The following is a 21,685-nucleotide window of genomic DNA, read 5'->3' as shown; positions in this document are numbered from 1 at the left end:
TCGCTTCGGCTTATTATTCTTCCATCGTATTTTAATTTTCAGTTGCTCTTACAGTATGTTGCGCAGGATTTTAGAATTTAGATTTTCGATTTCTTGTGACGGGGTGTGGGGGCGGGGGTGGGAAGGGTTGTTAGGTTTGTTTTACTGCAGTGCTGAACGCTTTCAAATGCAAAATACATGTTTTCCCAAGCGGCGAGTAACGTGCAGATTTTTCAACACTTGTCGGCATTATAGGAATACATGTTCTTTTTTCGTAACTGTTAATGGGCTGAAGTTAATCACAGTACTGAATCCTCTTATTTGAATGACCCGAAGTCGACACGCCATTGAATACCCTTCCAACATTTATTCATGTGAACGTTTTAAGGTTTTAAATTTTGTGTATAATATTTGTAATTTATTCTTTGTACATTTTCTTGCTGTTCGTTTTTACAGTTGATTTTGAAACTTATGCATTGTCAGTGAGTTTGTTTCATTATTATTATTATTATTATTATTATTATTATTATTATTATTATGTGAAGATATACTGGATAGGTATTCTTGAAAACCAGCGTTGCTGCCTTTTTATGCGAGGCTGATTTAATTTTTTCGCCCCAGTAACAACGATCTTTCTGCTTTGAATATGTCTCTGGAGAAATACCAGTCCTCCGTGAAAAAGATATTAAGTTATCTGCCGGTTTTATTACATCTTGTATAATGATGTAATATAACTAACGTATGGGAATTTAGAACTCCAATAATTGAGACTTATTTGAAGATCCTTTCAGTAAGGAATTCTCGGCTTTTATTAAAAAAAATCATTCATGGCTGTTGAATAATAAAGCTAATTGATATTGGAATCATCTTTCCCGTCTTTAATGGAAGGTTCCTTGAAAGGATTTCCATTTGATGCACATAACAATTAACATGATCTTAAGTGGTAGTGACGAGAGACGTCAGTCAGTATTAGGAGCTTTTGAATTTATCATTGTTTATTGTGAAAGGACACATGTGAGGTGTTTTTATGCATCTCTTTGCCTTTCATTCGTGCTGACTGGTGAGGCAACCCTGGAATATTTCAATTTTTTATCGTTTCTGCTTGATTATTAACTGCAATAAACAGAGAGCTAGTTTTGGCATGTTCCGAATTTTGACAAATTTCGTGTATATGAACTCGAAATCGGTTATTGATTTACATTCTCATATTTTTTAAATTAATAAAATTTCGGTATGAATCTTGGTCAGAAAATTAGAACAATGAGCGTAACCTAGATTTGAGGAAGACATTTAGCTTAGGAATAAAAAGAAAAAGATTATCCTAGATGAAAAATCCTTGCAATTTGGGACATGTCTTGAAGATGTTTAGTTTGCTTATCCCTGTTGTATTTAGTGATATATATATATATATATAGAGATATATATATATATATATATATATATATATATATATATATATATATATATATATATATGTGTGTGTGTGTGTGTGTGTGTGTGTATGTATATATGTATGTATATATATATATATTATATATATATATATATATATATATATATATATATATATATATATATATATATATATATATATATATATTTTTTTTTTTTTTTTTTTGCGGTGATGAGCTTATAATATTATGAAATAAATAAAATGGTGTATGCTTAAAGTAGCTTACTCATGTGGTAACACTGAAAGAAAGAACGAGACAAGGAAATCAATTTCAACAGCTCGTGAAATACCTGTTGTCGAACATCCACCCAAAGTGGAGCGAGTCCCCACCGCGACCAGGGAAAGGGTGCGTTCGGTGCAAAAGAAAACTTCGTTATAATCGTAGCAGTTCTGAGCCTCGCAAACTCTCCCAGTCGTGAATTGAATTTATATTCAGCTTTGAAAGGTTCGAGTAAGAACGATGAGTACAGGAGGGTTGTAGCGAGGAAGTGGAAAAGATGGAAGAATAATTTGCCATTCCTTTTGCACTGGTCATTCTTTATAAGTTCTGCCCAGGAAGGGGGTAGTCCCATCAGTGCACATCACGCGGTGCACTGTAGACAATACTTAAGGTTCTTTGCAGCGTCCCTTCGACCCCTAGCTGCAACCCCTATCATTCCTTTTACTATGCCTCCTTTCATATTTTCTTTCTTCAGTCTTACTTTCCACCAGTGTAGCAGGTAGGTGTTCCTCCTGTTACATCTTTCAAACCTCCATATTCTCAATTTTACTCTCAATTTTCCTTTCAGTGCTGAATGACCTCATTGGTCCCAGCGCTTGGCCTCTGGCCTAAATCTTATATTCCAATTCCAGTTCTATCAGGTTTGCATAGCTTGCCTTCGAAAGTAGACAGGAATGCAGTAGTGGAAAAGAAAAAGTTTTATTTTTCGTCTTAGGTGCTGAATCACCGAGTACAGTTTACTCCCTGACGCTAAAAGATCTTCTAGCGCTGAAATCTCACAGTATCAGATGTAAATACAGCCCCGTCCTCTTCCTTCTGGAAACTTAATTGGCTCCTCCAAATGGGGAGTGAATGAAGCTCTGCGAAAGGATTTACTTTCTTAAACATTTGTTAGAGTCTGTAATACATTGATTTTATAGTTTCATATTTTATTTATATTGTTATTCTTTATTCTCACGCTTTTGAATAAAGTTAAACACGCAGACTCACCCACTGGGGCCCTCCTCTCTCTCTCTCTCTCTCTCTCTCTCTCTCTCTGTTTATATATATATATGTATGTCAATATACATATATGTATGTACTGCATACATATTTATATAAATATATAAAATAATATATATATATACTATATATATATACACGTGTGTGGTGTGTGTTTGTAAAAGTATATTTTTAAAACTCATGTAACTACATGAATTAAAGATAGATTTACAAGCATAATATTGAGTTACAAATCTCTACTCACTTCTGATAAAAACAGTCATCCTTATTAGTTAATGTGTTTTTTTTTTTTTTTTGTTACAGGTATCGTCAAGAACGCTTCAAAAAATCTCTGGGGCTCTCATTTATTGAAAAAGACTCGGAAGTAGATCATTAAGGTAGGAAATTGTTATTCAAATGAATTTAGCTTACGTTATCCGTAGCATTATTTCCAAAATCAATGAATATTAAGAGATGTCACAATTAATTAATTAATTCTTGTAATCTTTTATTCAATTTTTATTTTGTTAGGGGAAGTGGCAGCCTTTCTGAAACCCACTGGTGCTGAAACAATTGTGACAGGATCAGTCAGGTTCCTCATTTCAGTTTCTTTTTGCATTTTCGTATTGTTTTGAACATAAATCCTCTTTACACGTGGATGATTCTGTAAGGAGAAGCAAGGCCAAGAGAGACAAGTTCTACCCAGTTGGGCGGAGTCGCCTCCCACCTGGGGTAACTACGTAGGCGATGAGGTATCTTAGAGGTACTGCTCATTACGGCAGTTCAACTGCTGACGCAATAAGGAGGTAGACAAAGCTCCGCCTACATGGGGGATTTTGGCGGGAAGTGAGCAGACCTTCTCTTGACCATGGGGAGAAGAGTGATTTTTGTAATTAAGGACGCTCAGTATCCCTATAGTCAAGCAGCTCTTGCCGGCAACTTTTTACTGTATAATAGTTAAAAAAGAAACACACACAATATCAAAATAGTATTAAATAACCCTTCGTCGAGATGAAAACGGCATCAGATTACATATTCTTCGAGGGTGTTTATACGAGAAAAACGTTTTAGTCTTATATTCAAAGCCACTGGCAAGTTTTCGCAAGTTCGAATTTCCCCGTACTGCTGAACAATGTCACTTCATTTGATAGTATGAAGTGGTTGCTTACTATTTGTGTGTGTGTGTATATATATATATATATATATATATATATATATATATATATATATATATATATATAGATAGATAGATAGATATAAATATATATTATATTTAAATATATATCTATATATATATATATATATATATTTAAATACATATATATATATACATATACATACGTACATACACACAGTATTTATACACACACACACACACACACACACGTTCAAAAACTCATGAATGAATTCAATCCTGACTCCATTCATTTCATGTGTGTGAGAGTCCCTTATTACGGCGATGCTATGCCGGACGCATAGCTTGGCTTTGTGCAGTAGGAGCCATATATCGTCTTAAGTCAGTCCTATAAATTTTCTGTGTTGCCCTGGGAATTCAGAATCTTCTCTTAGGACTTGAGTTTAATTTAATCTTCCCACGAAATGCGGTTCCCCGGAGAGAAGTTAAATTCGCGGATACGGTGTTTCACGTTAGGTTTGAGTTTTTCCAACTCTTATTTTTTTATCATTAAATGTGATACCATATACCCCTTGAGTTGTTTTGCCGGTTGCTTATGAAATGGAAAAGAAAAATAAAGAAAGTGATCATACCTGCAAAATTTCTCTCTCTCTCTCACTTTCATACGTCCTAGGTAATGAGTTTTTCTAAGCATGCTACGAATGTGTTACCACATCTTTGCTTTTAATGTTATTTAATGAGCAATTTCAACTCACATACACACACAATATATACATACATATATACAGTATATATATATATATGTATGTGTGTATATATATATATGAATTTTATCACATCATTGTATATATATATATATATATATATATATATATATATATATATATATATATATATATATATATATATATATATATATATAATGTCGCATTAATTTATTATTATTATTATTATTATTATTATTATTATTATTATTATTATTATTATTATTTGCTACATCCCCACACTGCAGTGATCATTACCTATCATTCAACTGCGACTTACACCTATTTCGACCCACAATATTTTTGTCGTCATTTACATGCGCTGCAGTTTTGTTGGAACATCCATAAAACAAGCGCCGGAATTTCAGTTATGAATAGCCCCCCCCTCCCCCAGCAAGAGATCCCAGGACCCACCCCTCTCTAAATCTCGAGGCTATGGGTGGTCTCAGTTACTTTAAGATTCTCTCTCTCTCTCTCTCTCTCTCTCTCTCTCTCTCTCTCTCTCTCTCTCTCTCTCTCTCTCTCTCTCTCTCTCCTTCACCGAGTTCCATAATATAAAGCTTTCCTATGTCCGCTGCTTTTTTTTTTTTACCGAGGACACTACCTGTCGTTAAAAAATAGTAGGTAGCTTTTGTAAGTTATTATTATTATTATTATTATTATTATTATTATTATTATTATTATTATTATTATTATTATACGTATGTTGGTGCTGTGTAGTATTGTACAGTACCTCACTTTACTTGTCGTAAAAAAAAATAGAAGGTAGCTTTAGTAAGTACTATTATTATTATTATTATTATTATTATTATTATTATTATTATAAGCTTGTTGGTGTTCTGTAGTATTGTGGGTCACTTGACCTGTCAAAAAATAGAAGGTAGCTTTAGTAAGTACTATTATTATTATTATTATTATTATTATTATTATTATTATTATTATTATTATTATTATTATTATTATCCGCTTGTTGGTGTTGTGCAGTATTGTACATCACTGTTCGAAGCATTATTATTAATTAATTTCATGAATTTCCTACCAAAACATTATTATTATTTTTATTATTATTATTATTATTATTATTATTATTATTATTATTATTATCCGAGAGTCATTATTTTTAACACCACACATTATAACATAAGCAGCCGACGGCTGTGCATGATTGCACACATATTGCTTAGCATTAAGTTACGATTTCATGTTTCTGTGAATTAATTATTAAATGAACATGGATTCCTCTTGGCCCAAATTATCACGGATGGAAAAGGAGGCGAAGGAAGGCGAGGAGGAGAAACAGAATTGGGAAATTGATAAGGAGCCGTTGGCAGGTTTATTGCTCCAAGGAAACGAGCGGCGGGGTCGTTGCTAGGCCGAGTTTTATCATCTGCCGCTTTATAATGAAAGATAATGGTGATTTGGCTCTGTTACTGCACACACACACACACACACAGTCTCTCTCTCTCTCTCTCTCTCTCTCTCTCTCTCTAGTTCCTCATTGGATGGGTCGATATCGTACTGGCTAGCACTCCTAGGCCCGCGTTCGATCCTCCGGCCGGTCACTGAAGAATTAGAGGAATTTATTTCCAGGATAGAAATTCATTTCTCGGTATAATGTGTTTGGATTCCACAATAAGTTGTAGGTCCTGTTGCTAGGTAACCAATTGGTTCTAGCCACGTAAAATAAGTCTAATCCTTCGCTCCCTAGAGAGCTGTTAATCAGCTCAGTGGTCTGGTTAAACTAAGGTATACTTAACTTTCTCTCTCTCTCTCTCTCTCTCTCTCTCTCTCTGTTACACACACTCTCGCTCTATCTCACACACACACGCATACATACATACATACACACACGCACACGCACACACACACACGCGCGTGCGTGCTAATGCTTATGCACTCGTTCTAATCTCTCTAAGATTGTTTTGATCAAGTACACGAATATTTCGTATATTAAAAAATGAGTGTTTGAATATATTATCCCCCGTAATTGAATTTTAACTCGAGAAAAATTAATAATTGGAAGCCAAGTGTAGACCAGCGGGCTTTTGAAATTTACAATTCAGTTGCCTAATGAGAACTAGTCGTGAGTTGATGAGGTTCGATTTGAATGGCGTCCTAGAATCCATCACTCAGAGTATTAATCGAGATGTAGTAACATATTGGCTTCTCAGATAATGGCAGTAAGTTTAGTGTCATATATTGATTGTAATTTTGTCAGTACTGCCTTCGTTAGCATGTAATTCCTTTGTACGTATAGTTTAAATACGTGTATTATTCTCTTGAAATGCCAGTGTATATTTGTCATCAGTTATTTTAAGGCAACACTCTACCAATTTCCTGTTCTTCTTTTCCTCAGAACTGACGTTTTGGTGGAAAAGACAGATATTTTGCAGCTATACTGCTCCAGTTATTTACGCTCATTCCGACAGCTGTTTCAGCCACAAATTCATGGCTGTCATCAGGGCAATTTTACAAAGAACGTACGTTGCTTATATAAAGACAGTGCATGTATACAACCAAAAATTTTATTGATATATGCAATATATGAACAAAAGCATTATTACAATTACCAACAGGACCTCATTCAAACTGAATGGTATCTAGTGGAGATATTTATTCCAAATAGGTACAGGTTTCTAGGACAAACAGTAGAATGAGGACTGTTTGTCCTAGAAAGCTTGTGACTAGATACCATTCAGTTTGAATGAGGTCCTGTTAGTAATATATATATATATATATATATATATATATATATATATATATATATATATATATATATATATATATATATATATATATTAAATTTTGTGTATACAGTGTATACATATATGTTTATGAATATTTAAATAAATACTGAAACCAAACAAATCCTACCTAGAAGTGCATCTGAAGACTACGTAAGTGTTTCAGAGACTTCCTATCTCTCTTGGGAAACTCCAAGCCTTGTGGATTTCCATCCACAAGGTGCCTTGATTAACGCTGGAGCTTAACGAGAGGATTAAGATGGAGACTTTGAGGCAAAAATGCGTTTAATCTGGGTCTTTTCATTATAATATGATTTACCAATTTGTTCCTTTGCCTCGCCATCCGACTCCTTTCTCTCTCTCTCTCTCTCTCTCTCTCTCTCTCTCTCTGTTTTTTACGGGTTCTCCGCCTCTGGCACTCTATTTTACGTACTAGTCTCTCTCTCTCTCTCTCTCTCTCTCTCTCTCTCTGTCTTTGTTTTACGTACCCTCCTTCCCTCTCCTCTATTTTATGTAGTGCTCTCTCTCTCTCTCTCTCTCTCTCTCTCTCTCTCTCTCTCTCTCTCTCGGCTCTCGGCAGCGAACTCTCTGAAAACTGCGTCGGATGGATGAATTATGTATTCAGCCACGTTCAGCCTCCTTTGTTGTGGATATAACGACCCAAAACTTCGCTTGCATATTGAACCTTAAAATGAAGAATCAAACAGTTTGTAATCTCTTTATTCTTGGCGAACTTCTTTGTATAATTATTTGAAGCTGAAACTTTGTTTTTCAATTTTTTTTTTAGGACGCCAACAGTTGAAAAATTTAAGGGGGTATTGTTTGTGTATCATGTGTTGAGTAAGAAGGGATGAAAGGACGAGGTATATTGAGATATTCTCCCGGGGGCGTTGGGGGGCGGGGGCGGTTAGTGCCGTCAAAGCATCGCACGTGGTACACTGTAGGAATTACGTAAGGTTCTTTGCAACATCCCTTCGGCCCAACCCAGCTGCAACCCCTTTCATTCCTTTTACTTTACCTCCACTCATATTGTCTTTCTTCCATCTTACTTTCCACCTCTCTCCTAACAATTGTTTCATAAAGTAACTGCGACGTTTTCCTCCTTTTACACCTTTATAGTGTTTTTACTGTCAATTTCCCTTTTATTATTATTATTATTATTATTATTATTATTATTATTATTATTATTATTATTATTATTATTATTATTATTATTATACGTATGTATAATAATAATAATAATAATGAATCGTCCCCCCCCCCTACATGCAAGAGGTCCCAGGAATTTTATATTTTAATATATTCTGTGTTGAGAGACCGTAAAAAGGTTAGCTGAGGTATAGAGATGCTCCAGTTATTTTGTTCCCTTTTTTATCAGGAATTCTGATTCTTCGGTGGAACAGGGAACTGGGATACAATCGCTGGATCTTTGTACTGGGTAGATGGGTTGGAATAGAGATGGACTGGAACAGCGATCATTTCCAGGAAGTATGAGGGTGCGCTCAAGATTGTTATGTGATGCAGTGCGTGACTGGATGAAGGTGCAAGGGGGGGCGGGTTTAGTCGGTGGGTGTTGAAGGGCGACTGTGTAGGTAGATAAAACTGCGAATGCCGTTGATTGATAATTACGATGAACGCTGTTATTATCACAGATAATGCAAACTAATGGGGGTGAAAACTTTTTTGTCTGAACCCTCCTCTTAGATAAAACAGTTATAATATATATATATATATATATATATATATATATATATATATATATATATATTTATATATATATATATATATATATATATATATATATATATATATATATTTATATTATTCAGAAGAGGAACCCTGTTCATATGGAACAAGCCCACAGGGGCCATTGACTTCAAATCCAACCTTCCAAAATTCATATAGTTCATTTGAAAGAAGTAACAGAAGGTAATGGGAAACAGAAAGAAGAGATCAGTTATTAGAAAATAAAAAATAAATTAATTAAATATATATTACTAATACATGTGTGTGTGTGTTTGTGTATAGGTTGTGTTTTAATTTAAGTTGACTCCACGGTGTGTAATGGTGAGATACAGTGCTCATAACGAGATCGGTAGTGCGAGAATGGATCTGAAATGCACATAAACGTCAGTTTGCATGACCAGTGTTATATTCGTGTGCTTTCATGGCCAACGTCTCCCAGAAGACAAAATAGGAGATCTCATTCTCAGCTTGAAAGCGACAGGGAAGGCTGCTTGGTTGATGTTTAAGTCTTAGATTTGTCGAATTATTATTATTATTATTATTATTATTATTATTATTATTATTATTATTATTAACTTCTATATCCGATATTGCTATATTATTCTTAGGCAATGTATTTCTGAAGTCTAAAGCTTGTCATTACGATTTACCTTGTTTTGCTTTAAGTATTATAGGATGAAAAAAAAGTTACTCTTGGTTGTATCTTGTTAAGTGTTTAAAACTTACTTGATTTGATTTATTTTGATATTCAAACTTTGCTTTAACGTGATTTTTAAAAAATCCTTATGTATCAGTTTTTGTAATATTAAGTTTTATTGTGGCACCTGAGTGAATTGTTTTGAAATGATTAGTTAATGTGTTAATTTATCGCTCCATTCATTTCGTATGGATGGGTATAAGCTAGGCATATTGGTCGCTCTCATCATCTTCGACTAATTGTTGCCTTTGATCGAATTTAGTTCAAACGATCCATTAATTGATAGCCAGTTCATTTTGTTCTTGTACGTCAGCTTTAACTTTGAAGGGGATAATCATGTCCATATTTGACCGTTGTATTTGTCTTATATCCGTTTGGTAAAGGAATATCTTGTTTTTAGGTAGTTGGCACACTATTTTAATAGTTAACCTATAAGTAAGATGCTTGAATGTGTTTTCCATATGGTGCCTTTTACATAATGTGGGATTTTTCTTTGTGTTCTGTTAAATCCCAACGTTCTTCAGACTTCATTGGTTAATTCCCCAGTAATTATAAAAAGTTGTAGATTTCGTTCTGTTGTTTTGATATTATGCTGTATACTGTTTTTTAGTTTTTAATAAAAGTTCTTCAGGACGAATTTGCTGCAAGCTGTTGTGATCAGGGTCTCAAGAGCATTCTGCAGACGTTGATTGTGATAGGCCTCGGTGTAGTCATTTTCATACCTTTAACTGTACCTCCGATGATATTCTCTCTCTTTCATCTGACTTTCCACCCTCTCTGACAATTGTTCCATAGAGCAAACTGCGAGGCTTTCCTCCTGTTACACTTTTCAGACCTTCTTTCTGTCAATATCCCTTTCAGCACTTGGTCTTTGGCCTAAAATCTATATTCCTTCCTTCCTTCCTTCAATGTCGTCATCGGGGTCAGCAGATTGTAGTGTTTCAAGTTCAAATAACTTTTGAAGTTTTTAAGTTAGGACTATCATATATGGAAGGTAGCTTCGTTATTGCAATATTTTTCAGATCCAGTCTTTGCAGCCCTCCACCTTGACTTCAGGTAGAGGTCAAGGTCATAAATGGAAAACTTCAACTTCTTGGTTTACGAATTTCAACCCAACTGAGTGAAAGTTCAGTTGCCTTTGGCAATTTATTTACAATATATATATATATATATATATATATATATATATATATATATATATATATATATATATATATATATATACTGTATATATATAAATATATATATATATATATATATATATTATATATATATATATATATATATATATATATATATATATATATATATATATATATATATATATAGGCCCAACTGATGCTCGATGTCTTGTACAATAATAGTCACTTCTGGAGAAATTCTTGTCCACTAGTACAGATTAAACTAATTAAACTGGCAACCTCCCAGGTGCCAGCCCTCTCTCTCTCTCTCTCTGTTCTTTTCCCAGCGTTTCTTTCGTCTGTGGCTAAGTGATTAATCCCTTCAGCTTAAATTCTTAGTTCAGAATTTTCTTTACTGCTTTCTGGTGCAAGGGATTGGCTGAGGCAAAGAAAGGCTTTGGTTTGTGTGATTAATTGTTTGCCTTTTGAAGCCTTTTTATTTACTTATCCCTTTTTCTGTTGAATGTGTTATGAAATTATCGTTAGGTTGTTATTTTAGTCTTTATTTCTTTTTTCCTCAGTGTAGCCCACATAAGGGATTAACGCCATTAGTGCACCTCACACGGTGCACTGTAGGCATTACTTAAGGCACTTTTCAGCATTCCCTCAGCCCCCAGCTGCAACCCCTTTCATTCCTTTGACTGTACTTCCGTTCATATTCTTTTTCTTTCATCTTATTTTCCACCCTCTCTTAACAATTGTCTCATAGTGCAGCTGCGATGATTTTCTCCTATTACGCCTGTAAAACCCTTTTACTCTCAGTTTCGCATTCAGCCCTGAATGACCTCTTTAAGTCCCAGTGCTTGGCATTTGGCCAAAATTTAACATTCCATTTCATACCGCTGTATAGCCTAGTCGAAATGACGTTCAACTGAGAATAGTTGTAGGTATTTTCCCTGCCTTTGCTGAATAGGCCCTGATTAGTAATTGTAGCGCGATGGGCGTATTCACTGGTTGTTATGTGGGTGCTTGATGCAGTAGTAGTAATAACAGTAATGATAATGACAATTACTGTTCTTGTTGGTGCCACAATCTAGGACGAGTATCACGTGTAGAGTTTCTTCTTTAAAGCAGAGTTTTTTCATTCACTGGAAAGTGTGTCGTGTCCTTTTTATTCTAATAGTTTGTAGACTCGCTGAATGACAGCTCATTTTGTTCTTTTTTATGAAAAACTGAGAGTATTAATATATATATATATATATATATATATATATATATATATATATATATATATATATATATATATTTTTCCATAAGAAGGGATGACTCCAGAAAGTATGTTTCCAGCTCTGTGCAAGTCTGATTTTTCAAGAGGTTGCTAGTCCCATGTCTTTTACAACCATGGTTGCATCCCACCACAGTCGACTAATTACCATGTGCATAATTCACGGCTTAGGTCAACTGAGGCACGATGGATTTTTAACGGGGCGTACCCACCTGCCAGTCTTAGCCCAGATTATCTTATATGTAAAAGTGAATGTTTGTATGTTTGTGCGCTATAGAAATCCGAACCGCTTGACCGAACTAGACAAAATTTGGCTTGTGGCCATCATTTGACTCAACTTAGATAATAGGGTAGGTTTCGAACCCATAACCCCGCCCCCTTCCCCTTCTACCATCCCCCTTCCCCCTTCCCTTTGTAATTATGTGGCAAAAAAAGGGACAGACAGAACAGTGATGCCTGGTTAAAGGGGACAGACAGCATTGTAATAGCTGGATAAAAGGGACAGACAGTACAGTAATACCTAGTTAAAGGGAACAGACAGCATAGTAATACGTAGATGAAAGGGACAGACAGAACAGTAATACTTGGATAAAAGGGACAGAGAACACAGTAATACCTGGTTAAAGGTCTCAGAAAGTATAGTACCACCTGGATAAAAGGGACAGTCACCACAGTAACACCTAGATAAAAGAGACAGACAGAACAGTAATACCTGGATGAAAGGGACAGTCACCACAGTAAAACCTGGATAAAAGGGACAGTCACCACAGCAGCACCTGTCAGTTCACCCACGACTTTGAAGGATGAGAACTGCCAGTCGACTGGCAACACAAACCCCTCCCCCTCTCCCTTCTCTCTTCTCCCTTCCCTACACCCTCCCCTTTTCCCTTCTCCCTACACCCTCCCCTTTTCCCTTCTCCCTACACCCTCCCCTTTTCCCTTCTCCCTACACCCTTCCCTCCCCCTTCCCCTTCCCTCTTCCCTCCTCCTCCCCATCCCCTTTCTCTTTTCCCTCCCCCTACACATAGACTGTCATTTAGAGTTTTCCCGGGCAGCGCTTGATTGGTCAGTGAGTGTATATTTATATATACTGTATATATAATACACACAAATATATATATACATATATATTTATGTATATGTATATATGTATACATATATATATATATATATATATATATATATATATATATATATATATATATATATATATATAATGTATGAGCATAGGCACTAAAGCACGTAAACAAATGTAGGTTAACGGTGTTCAGATAATCCCTGTAACTTTACACCTATACAAGCGTTATATTTTATTGCTGGAGTTTGTAAATGCTCATGCGAGTTGAAGTAAATGCCAAAGGTCAAAAGAATCAGAAAGAATAATTGGAGGCGAAAATTGTAAAAGGTCATGAAGTGAATGTGTTCCTGGAATGCTGAAGAAGAGTATAATGTAAAGAAGGTGACCATTTCCGTCTCTCTCTCTCTCTCTCTCTCTCTCTCTCTCTCTCTCTCTCTCTCTCTCTGAATTCGGTGGTGCTCCCGGGGATCGATTTTGTTCGGGCTGAAGGGTCCTTTTTGCGGTCTGGCCTTCGGACCACAACGTGTGGTCCTTTTTTTTTTTTTTAAATTTTATCGTTTTGCGTTTTATTTTTGCCTCTTCTTCCAACCCCTCGTCCCGTGGTTTTAAATCTCGTTATTCTCTTACTTTTCCGAATGGATTTTTTCCTCTTGCATGTCGTCGTGTCCGGATGGTCTTCGGAAGTGGGAAACGGCAGATATGACGCATGGCTTTTTTTAGTGTAACGTTAACTGGATTTGTTTTTCTTACCGAAGTTTCATTTGAGATGTGGTGAAGCGTATGTAAAAAAAAAAGTTTCGCTGTCTTAATTTTCCTACTCCTCTCCCTCCCATTTTTTTTTATTTTAAGCTTTCTGACACAAAAATTTGTGATTATTTTACAGAATCCCTATTGGTAAATTGCTAATATCGTTAAGTAATTTTAAAGAGGTTAACTGTGGTTTAGTGACGGGGTTTTGCGTCACCTGATAATTAAGACATCTCTTCTAAATGCTGAGATAGCCGCAGTAACGTTAAAATGCATCAGTGGAGAAAAATAAAGACCTCACTTCATTTTGATCAGTAAGGCTAAGAGTAACCCCACTGCTTCGTTTGAATATTTTCTGTGAGTGAAATCCGTTGAGATTTTATAGGAATTTCGCAGATTCTGCTGGTCTGTAGTAAATATAATGTCTATTTATCCGGCTACCTGGCCTGTTGTCTGTTCGTAACAACCAATTTGATCTATTTTTTTCATTCTTGATATCTTTATATATATATATATATATATATATATATATATATATATATATATATATATATATATATATTATATATATATATTATATATATATATATATATATATATATATATATATATATATATATATATATATATATCTTGCATTCTTTGCATCTTCTTAGAATTTGGTAGGTATTTTTAGCATCAGGTTTGACCCATTTTTACCGTTTTCACCGTATGGTCAAGTTAAATGTCAGTCAAGTTTCTTTTTGTTTTTTATTTTTCCCAGATGAACGTCATTACATTTCAATGCGTTGTGCTCAAAGTCGGTCTACAGTTTCAGGTGTGACAAAATTTGACATTAACCGAGCGTGATTGAATAGCCGTTCGATAGTTGAGAGAAAGTCTGTATTTATATTATGTAAACTCTTGGGTTATTAGCTAAGGCTTACGGGACTCATCCCTTCAATTATTGTTCAGAAGATTACATCTGATTAGTGATCAGAGCTCGGCGTCTCAAACGGATTTTCCGTTGACACAGAGAGGGATTTAATTTTCAATATATGTATGCTGTATTGTATATTTTCCTCCCTGCAAAGGCTTAAGAGTGACGTGCACTAGTAATCTCTCTCTCTCTCTCTCTCTCTCTCTCTCTCTCTCGAGCGGTAACAATGGCGCCATTAAACGACGGGTTTCAGGATTTTTATCGTCCCGTAACCAACAACACTCCACAACTCAGTAAGCAAGGTCGAGCAGTTGACAAAACCACAGTACCTCTGAGGTTATAAGATGCTAAATTGGGCTTACCATTGTCATAATGAAAATCTTCTTTACGAATATAGAATGCCTAGGAATGCCTTTGTTGGATGTTCTCTCTCTCTCTCTCTCTCTCTCTCTCTCTCTCTCTCTCTCTCTCTCCAGCACCGGAAAGAAAGTTGATTGTGCCAACGCAACTGTGAAACTTGATAATTGTCTAAAACTCTGCTTAATATTTCGAGGTATGTGAAGAATTTTGTATTTTTAGAGTGAGGCTAGTGAACGTAGTGTTGCTTTGCTCGTAGGCTAGGTATTGCTAGCAGCGTTAGCAATAGTAAAAGAATCTCTGTAATCATAACTACACTTACTTACGAGATCAGATTATTAGTGTCTCAGTATGGCGACCTCACCAACCTCCCTTGGAAGGTGAAAGCAACCAGAGTGGGCGCCGTTTCTGAGTAGTACAGAGCTTGGTTCACTTTTTATAGGTCCATGGTCGCTTCTGGCCTACCACCCACTATTCCAACCAGCTGTAGGTACCTGCGGCTTTTGGTAAAAAGGAAGAATGCAGGTCCCAACAATCTCATCCCTGAAACGTTCCTGAACATATGTGTGCGTGTATATATATAAATATATATATATACATATATATTATATGTACAGCACAGTATATGATATATACATACATACATACATACACACACACACACACACACACACACACACATATATATATATAATTAAACTCAAGCCACATAATTAGTCTGCGTCTATCATATCAGCAGAACAATCTTCGTCTATTTTATAAGTGAAACAATCTTCGTCCATTATATAAGCGAAACAACTCTCTCGATAATACCAGAAGATAACCAAAACGCTTTTCTGTAAATCATTCTAGTCTGTTGAACACATTCACTTCTCCAGTCACCAAAGGAAAAGGCACCACGATTACAACAATGAAAGGCAAAGGACCTTTCCCATTACATTACTGCTCAAACATTACATTGTATTTTAAAGGAACCACATATTTTTTTTTGGATATCAACTCAAAGCATATATCTGGAATATTTTGGCAATTAACAAAATTGAATTGTACTGGTCTTTATGCATTACAATGTAACTTGGTGAATATACGTAATTGATATCGAGAGAGAGAGAGAGAGAGAGAGAGAGAGAGAGAGAGAGAGAGAGAGAGAGAGAGAGAGAGAGAGAGAGTGCCAAAAAAAAGATAGTTCACATAGTCATTATTAGCACGCACGAAAGCCATACGATAAGCTAAGAGCTCACCAAACTAGCTATAAAAATTTTTAAAAATTACCCATTATTGCAGAATAACATACACATTTCTAGCCTAAGCTTAGTAACGATTTAGTGCTTGCAACACGGATTCAAATCATCAAAGACATGCCAATGAACAATTGAAATTTGTTCTGTCAGCTGACTAATATCATTTTGATTTTCCCGTAAGAACAACTTCTGGATTTTTGGCCGGTGGGCAAATATGAAGGTGCTCCATATCCAAGAATGGTATTCAATTAGTTTAAATTCTCGATTTGTACTTATGACTAATAGAGGAAAAAATAAAACTTACACTGGACAAACTCCGAACTAAAACGCTACGTACTAAAAACCCCAAGTTATTTTTGAAGTTAAAAACGGTCTACCTACGTTTGGTTAAAATTTTGCTCACCAACGCTTCCCTAATGTATATTATTTTCATCGCTCCAGATTCAGATTTCTCAATAATATCTATACTCACCATTTTCAAGCAACAAACATCTGTCTTGGAATACAACGCTACACAGATATTATTTAAAGCACTTTATATCAGAGCACGAGAAGAATATCATGTTAACAATAAGTGAACCACACTTACTGGTTCAGTGAATGAATAAATCGGCGTTACAGATGAAAAGGGTAATAAAACATATGTTTATAACAAAGGCAAGAGACTAAATGTGATAGTTATTAGTATGTAACTGCTTCTCCAAGCAAGATGATGGTCGCTGGTTTCAACTTAACGTTGAAGGCTCCACAACAAAGGTAAAGATGCATTACTTCAGAGACTTAACGTTGGTAATGAAAGAAAATGAGTATCCTCAATATATTCACTTCAGTGGGGACGGGGGGGGGGGCGGTCTTGTTCTGTACAAGTTCTTTCTAACTTCATCATCAATATTCGTCTGTTGTCTACTTGGGTGATTGGCAGTGCACTGTCCTACTAAGTACTGCAAAAGCAAATTTATTTCAGAAGGATCTTTACCAATCACAAAGAGACTGGATGGAACATGTATTTAAATCACAATAATAATATCAAATCAGTTCATATAATAAAACTGATCGCCACAAATGCGATTCCGCAAGTTTCCCCTGACCTATATATTTGTAAGGCCTCACCTCATAACGGAAGGTATAATCGTCATGGTTTACTAATTAGCATTTCGTAATCCGTAACATATGAGCATTACATTTAGTCCAATAATTAGAAAAAAGCTAATTAAAAGTTGTAATTAACCTCGAAGCTTCCGCATAGCCAACCGACAACATCCTTAACCAATGTTACAATTAGCAGTGCACATACTGAAATTCAGTGATGGAATCTCTAGAAGACCCTTATATGCACATCGAGAGAGAGAGAGAGAGAGAGAGAGAGAGAGAGAGAGAGAGAGAGAGGAGTTAAACAGCATATCGTGGGGGCACACCATAAGCAGTATTGCTCCAAGATGGGATCCATATACTGAAACTCGACGGCAGTACACAAGCACATTGCTCATGTTGCAATTATTTTTCATGACTGAATAAGGTTGCGGCCCCATAAAGGAGCCCGGACGTGTTTCTGAAGAGTTATGGTGCATCCACTTTGCAGTAAAACATGTCATAAGCACTTGTTGGCAACTTATCGCATACATATCACAGACAGGTTGAAAACAAGTCATCGACAGTAAGTGGAGAACGAATCTTTGAACAAATGCTGTTAGAAGCCCTGGTTATGATTATTAATAAGTCCCTGACTTATATTTAACGTGTTTGTGATGTTGGTGCGATATGTTGCCAACATGTTTTTACGACATATTCTAACGGTAACCGTTTGTGGGTGACCTTCCCTTTCATCGTGGCGTCACTCGTGACACATTGCACAAACAAGAATCAAAATACTACACATTAACATAAGAATAAATTGGAATCAAATCCCTTCCACGTCAACGGAGCAATCAGAGATGTCAGGTCCTGATTACTAATTAAGAAATACATCTGCACAATAATTAGTTGAGATGAGTTACTTAAGCCTAAACTGTTCATCTGTGAGGAATTAGCATCTAAATATGGAATTCCCAGTTCACTGCCCAGCTAAGACCAACGGAGGAGTATACGCATGCGCATGTCAGTGTAGGTGAAACGCCCTTAATTTCAAAACTGAAAATGCAAATCCTGTATATATAAAATCGATTAAAACTTCTTTAAAAGCCAAAGCATTATATATATTCGTCAAATTGCAGAGAATTTCGAACACTCAGGATGTTGCAAATTGCGTATTCAAGGTATTGGGCTGAAGTTTAGATTCTGAAATGCAACATACCTCTTCTTGCAACTACAGTGCAACAAACCACATCTGAAAACACCGAAAATTCCGCTATTGAAAAATTATCTGATTTCTAAAATCAGCACAAACACTGCAAAAACTTCAGAATAATTGAATTTACATTTTAGTAATGCGACGTTGTTCCTCCAACGGGAGTTGTTAGATAGTTGGCCAAACAAATAAAATTAGTAGATATAAATTTCAATAATTGCCTCATTACGAATTGAATACCACTCCTGGTCGTGAGACCCAAAAATAAATCAACCTATGATAGAAAGCCAATATCGCAAAATGTCAACAAGCCAAGTATTTTCAGCCTACCGCTCCCATACTTGTTCCACCGCCTTTACCCAACAGAGTAATGATTGTTATGCCACCAAAGATTTTAACTAAAAGGTTAAGCGCTACAAAGGAGGGCAAAAAAAGGAAAGGTACGGAACAGTTTCATGTCAAATTGACCACATTTCAATTTAGTGCTGAATCAAAGAAATTATCTTTTTCAAAAAAAGAGTGAAGACCTACCATCCTCACCTCCCGACGTCAAGACATGGCGTCAGCTGAGAGGCATCCATCCACCTAGAGAGAGAGAGAGAGAGAGAGAGAGAGAGAGAGAGAGAGAGAGAGAGAGAGAGAGAGAGAGAGAAAAGATTAAAAACCAGGGGTTGGAAGGAGAGATGAAAAAGAATGAAAAACATCAAGACCTGGCGTTATCCAGGAAGTCATTTAATGAGTCTTTTCATATTTAGAATCAACAATTTGCATCTCTTGCCATGTAATCTACTATCATTCACCTAATTCCTGGGTCCTCGCATTTAAAAGGAAATTTTATTTTTTTATTTTTTCAGTAGTGCAACGAACGTTGTGAAAAGTCCTTCGTATGAATGATGTATAGTGTTATTCACCCAGCCTTGTTCATCTATAGTTGTTAACTTCGCCAGTTTTTGTTGAGGCTTCATACGATGAATCATTTTCCTTTCTGTATCGTGGGAAACCTCTCAGGGGTACATTTGTTTTGTAGTTGAAACAATGCTTTCTGATTGAAGGCAAACAGTGAAACCTCATATGTTTAAAACTGTAGCTTATATATATATATATATATATATATATATATATATATATATATATATATATATATATATATATATATATATATATATATATATATATATTTATATATATATATACACAGTATATGTATATATATATATATATATATATATATATATATATATATATATATAATATATATATACATATACTGTATATATATAATTGTAATAGCCACATACTGTATATATATAATTGTAATAGCCACAATGCCCTCTTATCTTCTCGAATTCTTCGCGCTTTTTTGGATACGCTTGTCACTACAAACCCTTAAGATCCAAGTGCAAGGAATATGATGAAATTATGACGTCCGGTAGCGGGAAACGAACCCGAGTTCCATATTCACAAATATATATATATGTATATATATCCAGAAACATTAAGCTACAAATATAATATACAGGTCGCTCTATTTCTTGAAGATCAACTAAAGAGGTTTGTAATTGATAAACGATCGGTACCTGGCAGACTCGAACGTCCGCCAGTACGGATCGAGTCGAATGGTTACCGACGTCACTGAAAGCCGTCGATCCCTACTGTCGGGCGTTCGAGTCTCCCAGGTACCGAATCGCTTACCAATTATTATTCCCCTCCGGTGATATTCCCGGAGAGGCGCGAATTGTATATTATATAATTTGTAGCTTAATGTCACGGTGTTTGTGATAAAATTTATATATATATATATATATACATATATATATATATATATATATATATATATATATATATATATATATATATATATATATATATATATATATAGTATATATTATATAAATACTATATATATACATGTTTATATATATATATATATATATATATATATATATATATATATACACACACATACATACACATATATTAAACACCTGTGCTCCATTCAAAACCCATTGTGCCTCTGTTGACTTAAACAGTAAATGATGAACGTGGTAGCTAGGCGAATGAGGTGGTTGCAAGCAGGTTTAGGCTAAATAATGGCATTGGGCTCCCAACCCCATCCCAAAAAATTGAATAAGAGCCGGAAGGCTATCACATGGCGTTACAAATTTCAAATGAAAAATGAGTATGATAACTCTCTCTCTCTCTCTCTCTCTCTCTCTCTCTCTCTCTCTCTCTCTCTCTCTCTCATAACGTTTGGAATTGCTCCTGTCCAGTCCAGACAACCCCCTTAGCGGGGTAGTGTCGTCAGTGCACCTCATGCGGTGCACTGTAGGCATTGCTTAAGGTTCTTTGCAGCGTCCCTTAGGCCCCTAGCTGCAACCCCTTTCATTCCTTTTACTGTACCTCCATTCATATTTTCTTTCTTCCATCCTGCTATCCACCCTCTCCTAATACTGTTACCTTTCAAACTCCCTTTTCTCTCAAGTTCCCTTTCGGCTCTGAATGACCTCATAGGTCCCAGCGCTTGGCCTTTGGCCTAAATTCTATATTCCATTCCATTCCATTCCAGTCCGGACTATCCCTTCCTACCAGGGTCTTGCATAATTATGCATGGGTGGTACATAACGTCCCGGTGAACTCCACTCTGCATAAAACGATTAATCACTCATAAAGTGAGCAATTACCCGAGAATGTAAGCGAAAGGCAAGCAAGTGAAAATTACCATAGTAATAGCTTCCTTTTGCCGCGTCTGCTCACCGTGAATAGTAAATGAATAAAAAGAGAAAAAAACTGATATTCTCATTAATGTGTCGGCTTCGTTCTGCCTCATGAACTTAATCTCCGTGATGACAAGCGAGTGGGAATTTTTAGACCTAAATTTTGTGAAGGACGCTGGTCTTTTGATATTCACTGAACGGGGGTGGGGAGGGGAGACAC

The 21,685-nt window shown here is 35.7% G+C and overlaps 1 protein-coding gene across 6 annotated transcripts in view; it reads left to right on the top strand.

The window, feature by feature from the left end:
• Nucleotides 1–21,685, top strand: part of Dus1 (Dihydrouridine synthase 1) — a 592,604-nt gene that overhangs the window by 483,373 nt on the left and 87,546 nt on the right. For 3 of the 6 annotated variants that reach the window (XM_067082568.1, XM_067082569.1, XM_067082567.1), the window contains exon 2: nucleotides 2,958–3,031. The exons of the other annotated variants lie outside the window; for them this stretch is intronic. The gene's annotated coding sequence lies outside the window, so the exon portion shown is untranslated. The remainder of the gene's footprint in view (nucleotides 1–2,957; nucleotides 3,032–21,685) is intronic. 6 annotated transcript variants of the gene reach the window in all.

This window comes from Macrobrachium rosenbergii, chromosome 39 (genome assembly GCF_040412425.1).
Source record: "Macrobrachium rosenbergii isolate ZJJX-2024 chromosome 39, ASM4041242v1, whole genome shotgun sequence".
NCBI classification, from domain to species: Eukaryota; Metazoa; Arthropoda; class Malacostraca; order Decapoda; family Palaemonidae; genus Macrobrachium; species Macrobrachium rosenbergii.
The sequence above is the reverse complement of the archived record's forward strand: the minus strand, read 5'-3'. Positions and strand labels throughout refer to the sequence as shown.